Here is a 17,335-nt window from a genome sequence, read left to right as displayed (position 1 = left end):
GTTATTACACCAGAGATTGAATCAATAATAATAATAATAATAATAATAAAAATTAAAAATTCAATCAATCAATAAATAATGTTATTACACCGGAGATTGAATGAAATAATTTAAAGTACAGTAAAGTGCCATATTTGTGAAGTGAAAAATTATGATCACCATTTTTGCCCATTTTATGACCGTTTACAGACCAAACCCATAATTAAATCATAATTAATTGAGGTTGTTGCATGTGTAGAATGTGCTTGCATAAGAAAAAAAATATTGATTATATCTTGGAGTATACCTTTAGTCATTATGACCAAACATTTCAAGTAAGTTTGTAGGTAAACAAACACATAAATGCATTTATTGTATTTATTCTGCGGATTTTTCACAGTGCGCTCACAAAATGCTTCACAACTGTAAAATAATCACACTGTACATTCTGTACTTGATCCAAAAAAAAAAAAAGAAATGCAACATTTTACATTTTTCTGTTAAAAAAGAAAAAAAAACTTAAAAAAAAAAAAATCCAGAATGGAGGGACATTAATGATGACCGTGCTTTGTGAAAAATAAAAATAAATATGGTCTCATCTTGTGTCTTTAGTTTTATTTGGCAAGAAATCAGAGATCTCTCTCAGATCATACTGACAGCTTCAGCAAAAGACAAAAATGGATTTTCTTGAAAATTGTCAGCAAACTTCAGTGAAATCCTAAAATGCCACCAAGTATGTATGATCCGAACCACTGAGAGCTCTGAGGAAAAAAAACAAAAAACCCCAAAAAACCCTCAAGAATCCCCCAGCCTACTTTGGCGTTTTATTGCTCTTAAAACCAACTCTTCCAGCCACTTCCTCACCCAAGCTGCGAGCGGAAAGCGGCTGGTGAAAAGCCAATAGCAGCTCACCGACACTGCAGATTCCACCTGACACCGAATGCCGCTTATGAAATTGGGGAATCAGTTAATGTGTCACAGTAACATTGATTTTTCATTTGCCTCCCTCTGCCCCGCGTCCCGCGGCCGGCCAGGTCCTTTCCTTCAGGCGTCAGGATGGATTACCGGCCACCGCTGTTGAGACCGAGCGTCACGCTGTGACCGGGGTGAGCAGGAGGAGGGGGCAGGAGATGATGCGGGTGTGCGTGAGGGGCTGCCACACCTGATTACAGGTGACGTCATCTGCAGTGTCAGGTAAGTTCTGACGTGGATTCCACAGTATTTGCTCAATCTGATACTGAAACTGGAAAGATTTTTAAAAGTGATATTTTTAAAGGGTTTTTACATTAATATACATGGCAAGTGTGAATTTAAAGTTTTGTACAGTATAATCACATGTCATGCCACAACATGAACGAACAGAAAGAAAAGGCAGAGAAGGTCCCCCACTGAGCTCTAGTAATAATTGTCATTCCCATAGAGCAAAGACAATAATTGCTCTGTATGTGTGAAGGTTTTATAATTACCCAGTGTGTTATAATTACAATTAATTACAATTATAATTACAATTATAATTACAATTACAACAGTGTGTTAGCATTTAGCTAGCAGATTGTCCTTGGTTGAAAATGAAATTATTTATCTTGGTTAATCATTTTTGTGTTTAAATATAAAATGTGTAATTTGCATTAGTTTTAAGTGTCCGTTTAGATGAAAAGTACTTTTGTTATAAAAAGAAAAAAAAAGTATGTGTGTTATATTACATTTAAATTTATAAAAATTAGTGCTGAACGATTTTGCAAAATTTTCTCTCTTCAATATTGCGATTGCGATTTAATATGCAATTATTCTTTCAAGCGCCAGGTTTTTTTTTTTTTGTTTGTTTGTTTGTTTTTTGTGCAACAACAACTAATAAGATGTATTATCAAAAAAAATCTGATTTATTATACATAAAGGTTTTGCTCTTAATGGTTTGGATTATGGTAAAATTTAAATTTGTAAAAACTTTGACTTATATATATATATATATATATATATATATATATATATATATATATATATATATAGTTTATTTTGTTTTAGAATTTTTGTAGAATTTTTTGTTTTTAAAAATTGAAGCCTTTGCGATTTAAAAAATGTGTTAACATTGCAATGTCCATTTGAATTAGATTAATTGATTTGCAATAGTTTACAATGCGATAAAACTCTGAAAAACATTTTTTGGTCTCCATCATTCATCTTTTCACCTACTGTATTGATGCATGTTAAAATATCTACGGGATAAATATAAGATTTCTTATGGGTCACTTTTTGTCACCAGCAACAAATTTAACATTTATTGTGTTCCACAGCAATGACAAATCTCATATTCATGATTATGAACATCCTCTGGCAAATTCAACCAATGTTTATTCAATGCAGCCAAAATGGCATCAAAAAAAAAAAAAAAAAAAACAGCACGAAATGTCCCTGGAATCTCATAAGACTTACATGAGAGCACTCAATATATCATTCATAAACAATTTTAGCATCGTCTTCCTTCTTTGCGGCTAACAATTAGCAATTGGGCCTAAAAGGAGAGGGTTAAGAAATCTACCTGGTTCCATCCAGTGAGCGAGAGAAAGGCGGGCAAAGCGCTCCCGTAACAACTACGCGCTGCTCAATGAGCTATGTCGTCAGTTCCATATGAGATTGGTTAATACAAAAGCTTGCCGGTGAAAAACATTGTCCTGCTGCCAGTGACAAAGACAAAGTGCCTGCGTTCGGCGTGCGCGCGAGTCAAAGGGACAGGTGACGACAGGGAGGGAGAGCAGGGGAGCCAATTTGAATTTCACATCTTGGAGGAGGCAGCGTGTCATTAAAAAAGCCTAATTTCAGTGTCAGGTGGGCTTACAGGTGATCCATCATCTTGTCACAAGAATTTTATTTTATTTTCAAAGGAGTTCAAAGCCAGCCTTCCTGACTCGTGCGCTTCACTTTCGATTAGATTTAAAGGCAATTAAGGGGAAAAGTCTTCCACTGTCCTCTCATGCACATCTCGGGGAGGTGGCGGAACATTTTTCGTGAAAACCAAAACATTCTGCAGCTTCCAAATCACGATTATTCAACTTAAGAGTGACCCAACTTGCAAGTTTAGCTTGAGCGCTAAAGGGTACAACAGATGGTGATGAAGTTGTCACAAAAAAAAAGATGCTTCAAACTGTTTTTTGACACATCCACTTGAAATGTATTATAAAACTAAATGTAAAAAAAAAAAAAGAGTATTAAACCAAATTAGATACGTTTGTTGAAAGTCCTCAAGCTTAATGCTAACACATGAGCTAACTAAGCTAAGTCACATCAATATTGTGGTGGTTCTAAACTTAAATAACTTACCTTTAAACACAAACTGAAACAACATACACAGAGTATACAACAATAAAGGAATATATTCTTTATCCTCTGTGAAGAATGAATTAAGTCTTTTTGTGTTTCATCACCAAATCTACATGTAGTAGATCTGTAAACACAGACCAGAAGGGGCAAAATGTCAGCGGGCATTGAAGCATGAAAATTATGATGCACAAATTACAATTCTTTATATTCTATTTGATTATAAAGCACAATAGTGAACAGTGCTATTTTTCTTATTACAAATACATTACAAAAATTACACCAGTCAATTTTTTTTAATATATATATTTTTTTATTCAGAGATGCCCGTAAATGTTTCTAGATTTATTTAGCTATTTTTTTGCTGTAGTACATCCAGTTTTCATAATAATAATAATAATAATAATAATAATAATAATATGTAAGATACTGTGAACTCAGAGTGAGTTGTGGAATTGTTTTCTGAAAAGTTCTATTTATAACTTACAACGCATGGTAAAAGCCGTACATTAAAATAGCTGATGTGCAAGAAAGAAAAGAAAAAAACTAAAGACTTTTTTTTTTTTTTTTTTTTTTTTTTTTTTTTTTTTAAATAGCTTCAAGAATACATCTAGTGACTTATAAAGTCATCTCTGATAACAATTTTCTGTTGATCAGTGTTATTGCTGATATGCTTTTAGGATACCGGAACAGATTAATGGCATTTCCATTCATTTGAATGAGGAACGATGATTTGAGATACATCCAAGGCACCGCTGTACCGTGTTGCACACATTTTCTCATCAGATCACCCCAGCAAAGTGCACATCAGCACCCTGAGAATGCCATTTATTGCTACATTTCTGAACCTAAACGCCTGTCAGCTCCAATCTGTCCACAGGAAGGCGTCCTGGTAATAAAATACATCTGAAGGAGGCGCGGGAGGGGGGGGGGGCAAGCGAGGAGGGGGGGGACACGCGTTTTCCCAGATAGGCTGTGACAAAACAACATTACCATGTCCGCTTCACATAGCGACACGTACAGGACAGATGGTTGTCTCCGCCGTCTACCCGAGCCTCCGACACATACACAGGCGTGGGGAACATTCGCAACAACAGACTGCGGGGATTTTTGAAAAAGTTTGAAATATGTCAACATAACTGAGAAATTGTGAGATTTTTTATTTTTTTTAGTTGGCAAAAGAAGTTTCTGAAAAAAGTTTCACATCTGTACTCAGTGAAATACAGGAAGTACAACTTTCTCAATATATAATAGTGAAACACTGTCCAGCACTATAATGATTATCATACATCGATACATCAATCTGACATCGGAAGTCGGAAAGCATTGGTATGCGCCGTCTGATTAACTTTTTAATATTGCATTTGTGGCCTATAAATTAATCAGCAAATCCCACATGTTTTGAATCTCACTCGGGGCGGCCATTTTCACACTTGCTGTTGACTGAAAATGACATCACAGTTGTTCAACTGTGACGTTATTTTAAGTCAACAGTCAGTGTCAAAATGGCCGCCCCTTGTGGGATAAAAACACGTGGATTTTTGCTGCTTAATTCATTTTCCACAAATACGATATTAATCAGAATTCTGTGTTTAGACTAGTGGCGCCACATAGAACACATTATTGTAAAAAAAAAAAAAAAAAAAAAAAAAAAAAAAAAAAACTTTGGGGTTGACTTCCGCTTTAAGTATCGGTGACTGGTATCAGCAGTCCCAATGGATTCCCGATGCTTTAAAATAAGGCTGCATCAGTACTCGCTCAAGATTTAAGTTGAATATAAGTACTTAGCAAATATTCTTATTAATATTAGTTGTAGGTTTGTAATTAGTAAAGCTTGTTTTGTACCGGACTTAAAAAACAGTTTAAGCCAATGTATACACGATTGGAACATTTAATTCTAATCATCAATGTCATGCTATGGAAAGAATTTGAAACTGTTACACTGGTTCAAACTTCAAAAATTGCCAAACAAGATTTCATTGTTTTAAAAAAAAGCCCAAAACACTCAAAATTGTGTCAAACAATTAACTCATTCACTCCCAAAAACGTATTTATACGTTTTTTTTTTAGGTTTTTGTTTGAGTTTTTGTATAAAGGCTTTGATGCAGTTTCTGACCTGAAGTGGTCGCTTAAAGCGATGGTAGTTATTACAAAAAAAAGAAAAAAAACGGCCAGTAGGTGGCAGCAAAGTATAAGAGATCAACCAGGTCCATGTTGCAACAAGCTCTTTTTTTCCCAGTAATTTCAACAGGTTTGTGAATAATGATGAAACTTAGCTAATTCTAATGCTAATTGCTACAAAACATAAAAACAGATATAATATACCATACTTTTTTTTTTTTTTTTTTTCCCCCTGATGAAAGAAGAGACGTTTTTCTTTTGGTAGGTTCCATGTTTTTATAGCAATAGAACATGAAAATGGCTGGGAGTGAATGAGTTAAAAATGTCGAGCCATGTTGGGCTGATGTTACTAATATGAATAAATTAAATTTGCAATTGTGTCAAGTATTCGATACTACTTTGACTCCATTAACTTGATCACTTGCAGTGTTCAAGCATCCAAAGTTCCTCGTGACTTTGCTCACTTCCAAGAGAAGCGGGAGGAGGGAGTCCATACGTGCGGGGAGTGCGTACGAGCACGACGCTGGCAGCGCTCCGAGGGACGCGGCGTCGTTACACGGACACGTGCGCACCGTCGTCGGCGCATCACGCCGCCTAAGTGGACAAAAACGCCAGGGCAGCAAAAAAAAAAAAAAAAAAAAGTGGCGAACGAACGAACGCGCGGATTCATTAGGCGAGCCCTTCCCGGCATGCTTTGCAATGACAAATGATTGACTTGGAACAATATCTAAAGTGATCAGGATAAAGTAGCAGCCATTTCAAGGCTCAGCAAAATTCAAATTCTAATTAGACCTTGCACCACATTCCAAATAAAAACGGCTCCCTGGGTGCTTTAGCCTATCAGGTGTCTCTCCCGGACCGCTGGAACAAAACGAATAAAGAAAATGATTAAAGCGATAACAAAGGCATAAAATTCAAATTATAGTGGCATCACATCTGGGATCTGTATGTCACCGCGCTGCCGTTTCTGCCAACCACGCGCGCGCGCGCATGCTCAATTTGTGCGCGAGGACGAGAAAAGTGAGAGGGAAAGATGTGGAAAAAGAGGAGAATTAAAAGGTGGAGAGCGAGAAGGCAAATAGGCTCTCTGCTTTAAGGTTATTAATGAGTCCTCCAAAAATGTGCGAGCTTTCCAATCTCTGCGAGAAGCGCTTGAAGGAGCCGGCAGATGAAGCTGACCTTCACAATGTTCTTTGGTCTTTAGTTAAGAAATTCACTCACCATTATGGCATCATTAGGGAAACAAGGATAAAATTACTCCATGCTTAATGACCTATAGGATCCCCACCAAAATTTGTTTCAGATCTAATAAAAGTGAGCCTAACACACTCCAATGAATTATGAGGACTGCTACGCCGGCTATTAAAATGTGCGGGAAATAGATTTTCTCAAGCTAGGAGGACTGGACTTTTCAAATCAGATAGTAGAATGGAATTTTATGGGCAATAAATTCCACCATGTCTCAATTTCATTTTTTTTTTCTTGCCCTCGCAGAATTTTTCAGCCTGTGATGGAATCTGTGAGTGGGATGGCCTCTAAAAATTCATTGCCAATTGCCGTCTCCTCCTCGATCCCCTTAAGGTAGATAGATTGATGGATGAATGGCTAAATGGGCGAATAAGTGCAGAAAAAGTCGAAGCCAAGGAAAACTCCATGTATGATGGAAATAAATGATTAGATACACATATGGCTACTTCAGGAGAAAAAAAAATGTCGCAGATGGGGCCATAAGGAGTAAAAGATAAACCCCAAAAAAATGTGTGGTATAATTCTCATGCAAATTTAGTCTAATTTTAACTAAAAAGCATGTTATGCAGCATTTTAGATATTTATGTTCACATCACAACAGTAAAGGAGCTAAACTGTGCTTTTAATAGCACAATTCCTAATGATAATACAAAATATGTTTCGGCATATAGTGTAATGTATGTTGCCATAGTTACTCTGAAAAAAAGCAACTTAGTTACTCTACTGATTACTTGATTTTAAAAGTAACTCAATTAGATGACAAATTTCTTTATTAGTTACTCTCAACAGATGCCGACATCTCCGCTTAAAATAAAAATGACAAACTGCTTTTGCCAATAATTTATTGGAAGTGAATTATTAACAGTAATGTAAGATTTTATTTAATTAAAAAATGAAATAACGGGTTTTTTGACTTAACAAAACATTGTTTATATATATATATATATATATATATATATATATATATATATATATATATATATATATATATATATATATATATATATATATATATATATATGTTTTGCCACAAAGTAATTCATTTGATCCTTGAATATTATGTTTAATTATTATACTGTATTATAGATATAGCAATGCATTAGATTATAAGTCACTCAAAATGTGAGCCATTAATGTGGAACGTGTTACCAAGCAGTAGAGATGTGACGATAAGCGCAATATCGTGATATCGTATTACCGCCTGTTCTCACTCTCTCTCACTCTCACAATTACTCCAAATACAGAAAGATGTCAAGTGTGTTTGCTTCGAGCTGTGTGTCACTCCCAGTGACAGTTGACTGACACGTAAAAACAAAATAAAATTAAAAATTGTATATTTAAACACCAAAATGTTTGGGAAAACCAAACGATTTACAGTAATTTCTTTTTTGCAAAAATCTGCTAGCTAAATGCTAGCATAGATTGCAAAATATCATAGATGGGCTAATGGAAATTAGAGTTGAGTTATGGTAATTATAAATAATACAATATACAATAATACTCACAGGTCAAAAATAAGACAAATGAATTCTTAGTGTTCGGCAGCAAATTTGCATATTTGAAGACAACTCAATACTCACATGAACATCACTTTAGCGCATAGCTACCAGGCTATTAGCATATCACGTGGGCAGTACAGGACGCCCAAAAAGTCGGAATCTAAACCACCTCCGTGGAATTTGAAGAAAAGTGCCGTCATTTTTTAAGCGCCACTTTAAAAGCTGGTTGGATTACGGCTGCTGGGATGCAGCCCCCCCCCCAATGAAGGAGCTCGCCAGCTAATGGCATTTGCTCTCTTTAAACTTTAATCTTTCCTATTAATTCCCTGCAACTGGAGAATGTGCGAGAGTTAATGTTCCATGAACGTGTTTCTCACTCTGCACTCTCCTCAAGCTAATTACCCTCAGGTGCTAAATGGGGGGAAATTGCAATCCATTTGGAAGGGAGAAATTTCGCCTCCCCTTCATCACACCCTCCCACACCCACCGCCCCCTTGTGTGCGGCGGGTGCAGCGAAAAAGAGAAAATCAAACATTGAGTACGCGCAATCCAAAATGGACAATCAGCGCTAATGTGTGATGGGCTCGCCCTTCTCCAAGGTGGCTTCGGCGAGCGTAAACGGCTCGCCCCCGTTTCCCCGCCTCACCGCTTACCGGGCGGGTCACGCCGAGGTCAGCCGGCGCAGCCATGGACGACCCGATGCCGAACAGATGTTTGATTGACGTGGATGCCGCAGATTAGCTATCAAAGTTTTTTTTTATCTTTTTTTTTATTTTTATTTTTTTTACGGCAAAGGAGAGGCGGCGAAAGGAGGAGACACCCGAGGAAGTCAAAATCCAAATTAAAAGTGGCTTACGCGGGCGGCGGCTGACGGATTGGCGGTTGCCGTCACGGGACATTAAACGGCGGAGAGTGACGGCGTATCCGTCAATGACAGAATCAAGTTGCCCGTATACAAATGCTTCCCGAGTCCATCGCTAATCAGTAACGCGGGATCAGCGGCTGCCGTTGCAGACAAATAGCTTTGATAAGTTTTCGCTTTTAAAGGGAGGACAGGAAGTACTCTGGTTGGGGGGGGGGGCGCTCTCTCCTCTGAGGAGTGTCACTTTGTCCTCCGTTTGATCTTTGTCTTCACACGGCACGACAGGAAATTAAACACGAGAGGAGGTGCTGACTACTGTCTCATAAACACCGAGGCCTCCTTTCCTGACACGGACAGGACAGCAAAAGTCACCGTCAGATTTGTGTGTTTTAGCAATAGCAACCATTCGATACAGAGGTGCCTTGAGATACAAGTCACCCGACAAGATTTTCAAGCTCACCCTTGAGATACAGGCGCTGTACGGCCACTCAACTCACTTCACAGCAAGTTAGCAAGAGGCTACAAGCTAATTGACGCTCTCAGATGAAAGTTACCGTCAAAATTAAACGTGAAAGAGAATTATACTCCATGTATTTGTCAGGTTTTAGGTGTGGTTGTGGACCCAAATGCAGAGAAGCAGGGCGAGGAGGCACAGGTGAAGTAAAAAGGGTATTTAATTAAACCAAACAAAAAACGAACTCCAAGAGGTCAGCAATGCAAGACAGGAGAACAACAAGGCACAAAACCGGCAGATGTGTGTCATGACAGGGGGGAAAACAACATTGAATCGACGCGGACAGAGGGGAGACAAGAGACTAAATACACACACAACTAATTGACACAATTAGACACAGCTGGGGAAGACACAAGTGGCAGAGAGTGCTGATTGGTTGACACATGAGGAAGGGCAGGCAAACACAGGTGGGCATGTCAATGCTTGACAAAACTAGGGGGGCACACAAGGACAAGAACGCAAAACACAGATCATGACTGAAACTAAGAAAAACAAGGATAAAAATCAAACAAACCCCAAACTAACCCTAAACCATGACATAAGGAAAAATAAAAAACAACCAAAACCCAACCCAAACCATCACAGTATTTAAAACTAGCTTAGTGCTATCAAGATCAATCCATATCGTTCCACATATTTCAACATTTTCCACCAACATATGACACATTTTTACCAACATCATTCTGTTTCATTTCATCCAATGCCATTCCATATAATTCCTTTTTTTTTTTTCATTCGTCATTCCAGCATTCACATGCAATCTCTCCAATAAGAGCATTTTCTAAATAGAAAATATTTGATTTATTATTGATTTTTTTTTTCTATTCTAATTATAGCCTTTTTTGCGCATTTGCAACATTTGTGGTTGTTGTTACCGTATTTTCACGACTATAAGGCGCACCTAAAAGCCTTCAATTTTTTTCAAAAGCTGACCCTGCGCCTTATAATCCAGTGCGCCTTATATATGGATCAGTATTGAGCCGCAACAGGTCTCACTGTCAATACGCTATCGGTGACCCTGCACGATCGGCAGAAGATCCCGCCATCTTGGATCGCTAGCTAATACTAATACTTTACCTCAGAGAAAATAACAAAACAGCTTTTTATTCATTTTGGGAGTGAATTGAGTTGTCAGAAATCTGGTTTGTAATCTATTAATAAATTTTGACGGACCTATCTGACTGATTTGTTGACATTCCCTTTAGCGCAGCACCATCTAATGGATGCATAACGTAACCCCAGCCTCTACTGTAGCGCCTTATATATGGAAAAAATGTTAAAATACGTCATTCATTGAAGATGCGGCTTATAATGCGGAAAATACGGTAAACTACTCTGGAAATAAAGTTAAGTGAAAACCAAAAACTTAATAAATACCGAACAGCCTAAAATGTCAGAATTCCAACACTTTTAAATGAAAAGAAAAAAAACGAACAGCAGACATTTCCTCCCCAGCATATTTCTCGTGTGCAATAATAAATGAATTAGTGGCAGGGAGTAGTGAAAACAGCCCATATCTTGGACAAACAATCGTAGTACCAGCCCTGAGCTCCCACTGTGCGGAGGAATCACTCCCTTCCATTTATCTCTGTGGCAAAGAGCAACCAAACATCAAAAGAACAGATAAGTTGACTTCCTTGAGGGAGGGGGAAGAAGAAGAAGAAGAAAAAAAAACTTCCACACTGGTAACTAAAACCCAAAGAAGCCAGATAAGTTACTCCAATTCACCCTGTGTGGCCTTTCGCGCCATCATTTCGTGCCGTTTGCTTGAAGGCATAAGTAAACTCCGAATGTCTGTTGATATCCCCCCAACCTCCCCGAATCTCATCCTGTAAAATGTCAAAGCTATTTGGTTAAATCATTAGAGGCGGGTAGCGTCTCCGCGAAAGGTTATTTTCTTCATGAACACTTGAGGGTCCGCTGAGCCCCTCGTAAGCGTCTGTTGGAAAATGCATTGACATTTCACATGAATTGGGAAAAAGACCCTCCTCAATAGACTCTCTTGTCACCGCTCTCCACGTTTCAGGTCATTATAGGAGTAATAGAGGACCACTCAACCCATGTTGCCATTACCTTGGAGGAAAGCCTGATACTACTTGGAGGGCTGCGCTATGAAAGTGAGAGACGTTAACCTTTGACCCGAACATGTTTTACATGACTGTGTCACTCTTGTTTACATATTCACACCATCATATATATATTATTTTTTTAGGACTTCAAATAACCTCAAAACAATGGATCAACTTTTATTTATTTATTTATGTTTTAATATTTGCAATTCTACCAAAAAATCGTAGTGCTAATTTTCTAATAAATTTTAAATGACTTTCAAATTAGTGACCAACATTATTAACTCATTCACTCCCAGGCATTTTCACAGAATCAGTCCCCTTCACTCCCGGCTGTTTTACTGGATTTTGATTGATTTTGCAAGGCCAACAAAATATTGTGTTCTATTGCTATAAAAGCATGGAACCTACCAAAAGAAAGATTAAAAAAAAAAAGTATATTTGTATCTGTTTACATTTTGCAGAGATTAGCATTAGTATATAGCAAAGTTTCATCATTATTCAGAAATCTATTTAGAATTGTGAGCAATTGAGCTTTTTTTCCAACATGGCCCTGGTTGATCTCCTTTGCTCTGCCGCCACCTGCTGGCCGTTTGGGTACTAACTGCCACTTCTTCAACAAGTCGTTGGAGTTGAGAGGCTTCATCAAAGATTTCTGTATGCTCTAGTCTGGCATAATAATAATAATAATAATAATAATAATAATAAACGTATAAATACGTCTTTGGGACACTAAAAACTAGGGATGTTCGATACCACTTTTTTTCAGACCGATACCAATACCGATACTCAGACCCTCATTACTCACCGATACCGATACCAACTGTCGATACCAGTAGTACATTTTGACCAATAAAAAAAAAAAAAAAGATATTTTAAACAAATATATTTCCTTTAATTTTGACCAAAAAAAACAGCACAGTCACTCTTCAATAGTCTTCCAGCTCAAAATAAAACACAAAAATGCTCTTTTATTTTGAAGTATTTCCAAACCGGTGACATTTTGGTGAAAAACTGCTGCAAGCTAGCACCAGTCACAGGCAAGGAGGACTCACTTAACGTCTTCCCCCTCTGCCATCGGTCGCTTGTACTCGTCTGCGTCACGAGTCCATGAGTACTTGAAAAAAGGCTGGTGTCGGCCCGATACCGATACCTGGTATCGGTACTCGACCATCCCTACTAAAAACGATGAAAATAGAACGTATTTATACATTTTTGGGAGCAAATGAGTTAAAATTTTGAAAAAAAGTGTAAATGTGAACTCCAACTTAACTATATATTTAAAAAAAAACATGAACATATCGTCAATGATTTTTTTTCCCCAGTTCCACTTACCACCAGTAGTTTGATACCACCAACCCGACACTGAGTAAAATTCTAGCTGATATTGGCAATACGCGTTTGTGTGTGAGTGTTGAGTGGAGGCGTCCGGGCTGTCCAGTCAGGCTGAGTCGCATGCGGCTGATAACGTAAGTAATGGCGTTTCTGGAAGAGTGAGGCCAGATGAAAGCAGCACATGGACAGATACCGCAAGCATACTGGCCTCTTCTGACGGAAAATTCCATTTTTGCCGGCAGGGAGGCATGAATGCCGAGGCTGAATCCAAATCCGGTTTTCCGCACTTTATCAGCATGTGGCCCACCAAGTGGTGAGATTGTGTGGAGGGGTGTGCAGGGAGACTGTGGGGTTGACGGTGCGGAGGTTGGCAGGGCGGGGGCATGGGAGAGGGGGGGGGGGGGGGGCTGGGGGGGGGGGGGGGGGGGGGTTTGAGCCACTCAGGCGAGACCCTCCACTTTAATCCAATTTACAGCCTCCCCCAGCAAAAGATAATTACAAGCCTTAAACCTGCTTGGAAAAGGGGTAGGAAGAAAAGACCTCACTCGAACCCAAACGGTGCATCTGGACCCCCGAAGTCTCCAAGTAGACAACAAGGGGGGGATGTGTGTGTTGGATTGGTTGTTAGCAGTATTCATGCTAAGGCTTTGTGACAAACTTTGAGTGTGCGTAGCTAAAGAGGCAAAGTGATTTTTCCCTCTCAACTTCTTCACTGAATTAGGCTTGAAGTCATTGAAGTCACAACTTACATTTTAAATAAAGAAAAATAAGTTACTTTATAAAAAAAAAAACAGTGATACAATTTAAATAAATAAACTGCTCTATGAAGCATAATTGCTGTCCATATTGTAGTATTAGGGTGTTGGAACGGAATATTTTATCAACAAAAATGCCGTACCTCCCTTTTTCTTTAGAAATGGTTTGATCCACCAATTCAATTTTCTAAATTCTACCACTCAATATGAACACATTTTTATTAATAACAGGCCTAATTTATGTGATTGTTTATATTGCTCGGTCGGAGTTAGCTGACATTTTTTTCTAGCTAGGAAACACTACAGGTAGCCAATATTTATTTTCAACTCAACTCAACTCAACTTTATTTATAAAGCGCTTTTAGAACAGGCATTGCTGTATACAAAATGCTGTACATGAAACATTAATCGGTTGCGCAGTGAAGAATAAGGCAACAAAACAAGAACAAAGTAAACATTTTCAAGTGCGTATACAAGTAAATAAATTTTCCATCATGAAATTAATAAGGAGTAGGCGAGTGAATAAATAAATAAATAAATAAATGCATAAATAAATAAGTAGAATACACATCAAACATTTTCACAAAAAAAAAAAAAAAAAAAAAACACAAACTCCAACTCTTAAGTTTGTTGAAATGTCTTTAAGCATATTGTAATTGAGCATTTCAGATTTGTAAAATGTTAAAGATGTTATTATTATTATTAATATTATTATTAATATTCTTCTTCTTATTATTATTATTATTATTATTATTATTATTATTATTATTATTAGACAGCTTTGTTTAAAAAAAATAATAAAACAATTAAAAACAATTAAAAATCACTGTTCAGGGACCTCGTCATCAGCATTTATTTAAAAAATGAATGAAAACCATAAATAAAGTTTTCCAAAACTTTCAAAATAACTGAAATATTTAAACTTCCACTTACTGTACTTTTGTTTTAATTTCTAACAAAAACAAAAGTGCAGAGTGTTACCAGCGTCTGCAGAAAAAGTTAACTAAAAATTTCAATAAATTGTTCCCTGAAGTTCCCCGAACAGTTTTAAATTAATCTATCACCCTGAAGATTTTTTTTTTTTAAAGGGCAATGCCAATATTTGTCAAAATGTCAAATATCAGCGTCAATAATCGGTCAATCCCTAAAACATTCTATATGTGAACATCAAAATGTTCAACCAAACCATATAATGTTATGCTCATAATTTTATATCACCCGAATTTGTCAAGTATTGTCATCATTTTATTTTTAATATGGCTGATGATTGAACAACGACCATCTCATTATTTGCATTATTGCCATGTTTTGTTTATTTATTGTAATCTAATGAAAGTTAGCTATTAGACTTTGGCTGTTTTCCTCCTTTACTCCACCTTAAACGCACAAAACGTTGGCCTAAATATCCCGACACGTTGGAGGTTTCCTTTCCTGCCGCCACATCTTTCACGTCTGGGGGGGGGGGGGGGGGGGGGGGGGCATTTTGCTCGCGAGTCTTTGATGTGAGCGCTGAGGAACGCTGGCAAAAGAATGCGAGGAAATAATGAAGGGCGACTCGTAGGGGAGCGGAAAGGCCGGCCGCTCGCTCGCTCCAAATTAATAGAAGGAGAGACACTCCCAAATTCTCCCATTCACAAGCTCACAATGGCCGGCTACAGCAGGCAGAACTTGGAATGGACCAAGGGAGGACTGAATGGAGGGGGGGTGAGGTAAATTCAAGTCCATATTTCGCTTAGAAGTTGTTGTTTTTTCGTTGTATTTTATATCTTAATGTCTTGTAATGGATCCTAGAGGTCAACACAGGCCCAAAGATGTCCGCCTTCCTCTTTTTCGGTACCTTTCCGTTCTAACACTGACCAGAGTCAAGAGCATCCTTATGGTGGGGGCATCAAGGTAGCGGCCAGGGGCTTCTTTTGCAACAAGTCAAGAGGCAAGGGGGGGGGGGGGGGATTTTGGGCCCACCTGCCACTGATTATCCACCCCCCCAACACACACGTTAGTTGCTTTAGTCTTGACCTTCGAACTTCAGAGCTGCCCCACACCACTAATCTGTTAATTAACCGAGGAATCGCCTGCAAAAACTTTGAAAAATCCATTGTGTACATGAGAGCGAGTGTGTACGCGTGTGCAAGCAAGTGTTTAAAGGGAAGTGACAACAAGAGCAACAGAGTGAGAGAGGACAGCCAGTGTTGTTCTGATCGTGGCTTGAACCACGACCCCCCACGACACATCTATTAGCCGCACTTGCACACAACAGAGTTTGAATTTCTCAATATAGGTTGATTTGTTTTTTGTTTTTTTTGGTTGTTTTTTTGTTTTTTGTTTTTTGCTTTTTATTTTATTTTTTATTTTTTTGCTTTTTTAAAATTCATTTAGTTGTAATTTGTTTGTATTCGTTTTAATTTATTTTTTTCCAAAAATGCTCAGTTTTAGTTTAATTTTTATTAATTTTAGTACTAGATTTTCTCGACAAATATTTCATATATATGTGAAGTATTTGTCAAGTGCAAGATTGGGGGAAAAAAAAAAAAGGTCACTTAGTATTCCATTTATCTACGTATTTATATATTTACTTACCTACTTCTTGTCATTAATTTACTGATGCAAACTGTATTTACTTGTATGCAAAACCTGTTTGTATATACACTTAAAATATTTGCTTTGTTCTTGTTTTTCTTATCTTATTCTTTACTGCATGACTTTTTTTCTTTAAGCGACCTCTTTAGGTCAGAAGCTATATTAAAGCCTTCTTTTTGCTATAGCATTAAAAAAAATTATTAAAAACGTATAAATACGTTTTTGGGAGTGAAGGACAAAGTATTAAAAAACGTATTTATACGTTTTTGGGATTGAACGAGTTAAATACAGTCAAAAGACAAATCACAAACAGCAGTTCGATCCTCCTCTACGGAAGTACAGTTACACCAAAATAAACCCATACTGATGAAAATGAATTGCTATAATAAAGTTGGGACGCTGCGAAAACATGAATAAAAGCAGAATACAATGATTTGCTAGTATTATTTAATAAAAAAAAATGCAGCTGAGTTTGGTGACAAAAACATGCGTCAAAAAGGAGAAAGATCCCTCGTTAAAAGGCGCGTCTTCTTAATGTCGTCTCCGGTTCCACCACCCTCCGTAAGCGCCAAATAACGAGCTCCGCTTGGAGATGAGGCTCACCTTGCCGTAAACAAACATCTCGCCGCTTGCGCTGCCTGCTGAGGCGGCTGATAAGTGGGGCAACAAAGTCAATTAGTTGTGTGATTATTAGTATGTGACAGGCGCCGGCCGGGGTCCCGCAGATTAACTCGCGAGCCTTGAAGGGATGGGACAACAATAATGGTGAAACATGTCCGTCCGAGCAGAAAAGTAAAGGTAGCAAAAAAAGGAACAACAGCCTGTTCAATTAATTATGTTGAATTAATGAAGTTCTGCTTGATTGAATGGCCACGCCGTCGAAAGCGTTTGGTTTTTCCTGACATAATGGCCACTTTTACATAAATTACACAAAGCATTTCATGTTATTGAGTGTTGCCACATTTACTTTGAAAAAAGTAATGGAGTTACTTTACTGATTACTTGATATTGCAAGTAATTTGGTTACTTGACTAATTATTGTACTTTATTTGAAATGCAGTTAC

At 37.7% G+C, this 17,335-nt stretch overlaps 1 protein-coding gene across 2 annotated transcripts in view; it reads left to right on the top strand.

Annotated features, from left to right (window-relative positions):
• cdhr1a (cadherin-related family member 1a) overlaps window positions 1-17,335 on the top strand; it is a 271,515-nt gene that overhangs the window by 205,368 nt on the left and 48,812 nt on the right. For both annotated transcript variants that reach the window (XM_077496326.1, XM_077496324.1), the window contains exons 10-11: window positions 1,014-1,173; window positions 11,562-11,652. The gene's annotated coding sequence lies outside the window, so the exon portion shown is untranslated. The remainder of the gene's footprint in view (window positions 1-1,013; window positions 1,174-11,561; window positions 11,653-17,335) is intronic.

Source organism: Festucalex cinctus, chromosome 14 (genome assembly GCF_051991245.1).
Source record: "Festucalex cinctus isolate MCC-2025b chromosome 14, RoL_Fcin_1.0, whole genome shotgun sequence".
Taxonomy (NCBI): Eukaryota; Metazoa; Chordata; class Actinopteri; order Syngnathiformes; family Syngnathidae; genus Festucalex; species Festucalex cinctus.
Note: the sequence above shows the minus strand (reverse complement) of the source record. Positions and strands in the feature narration are given on the sequence as shown.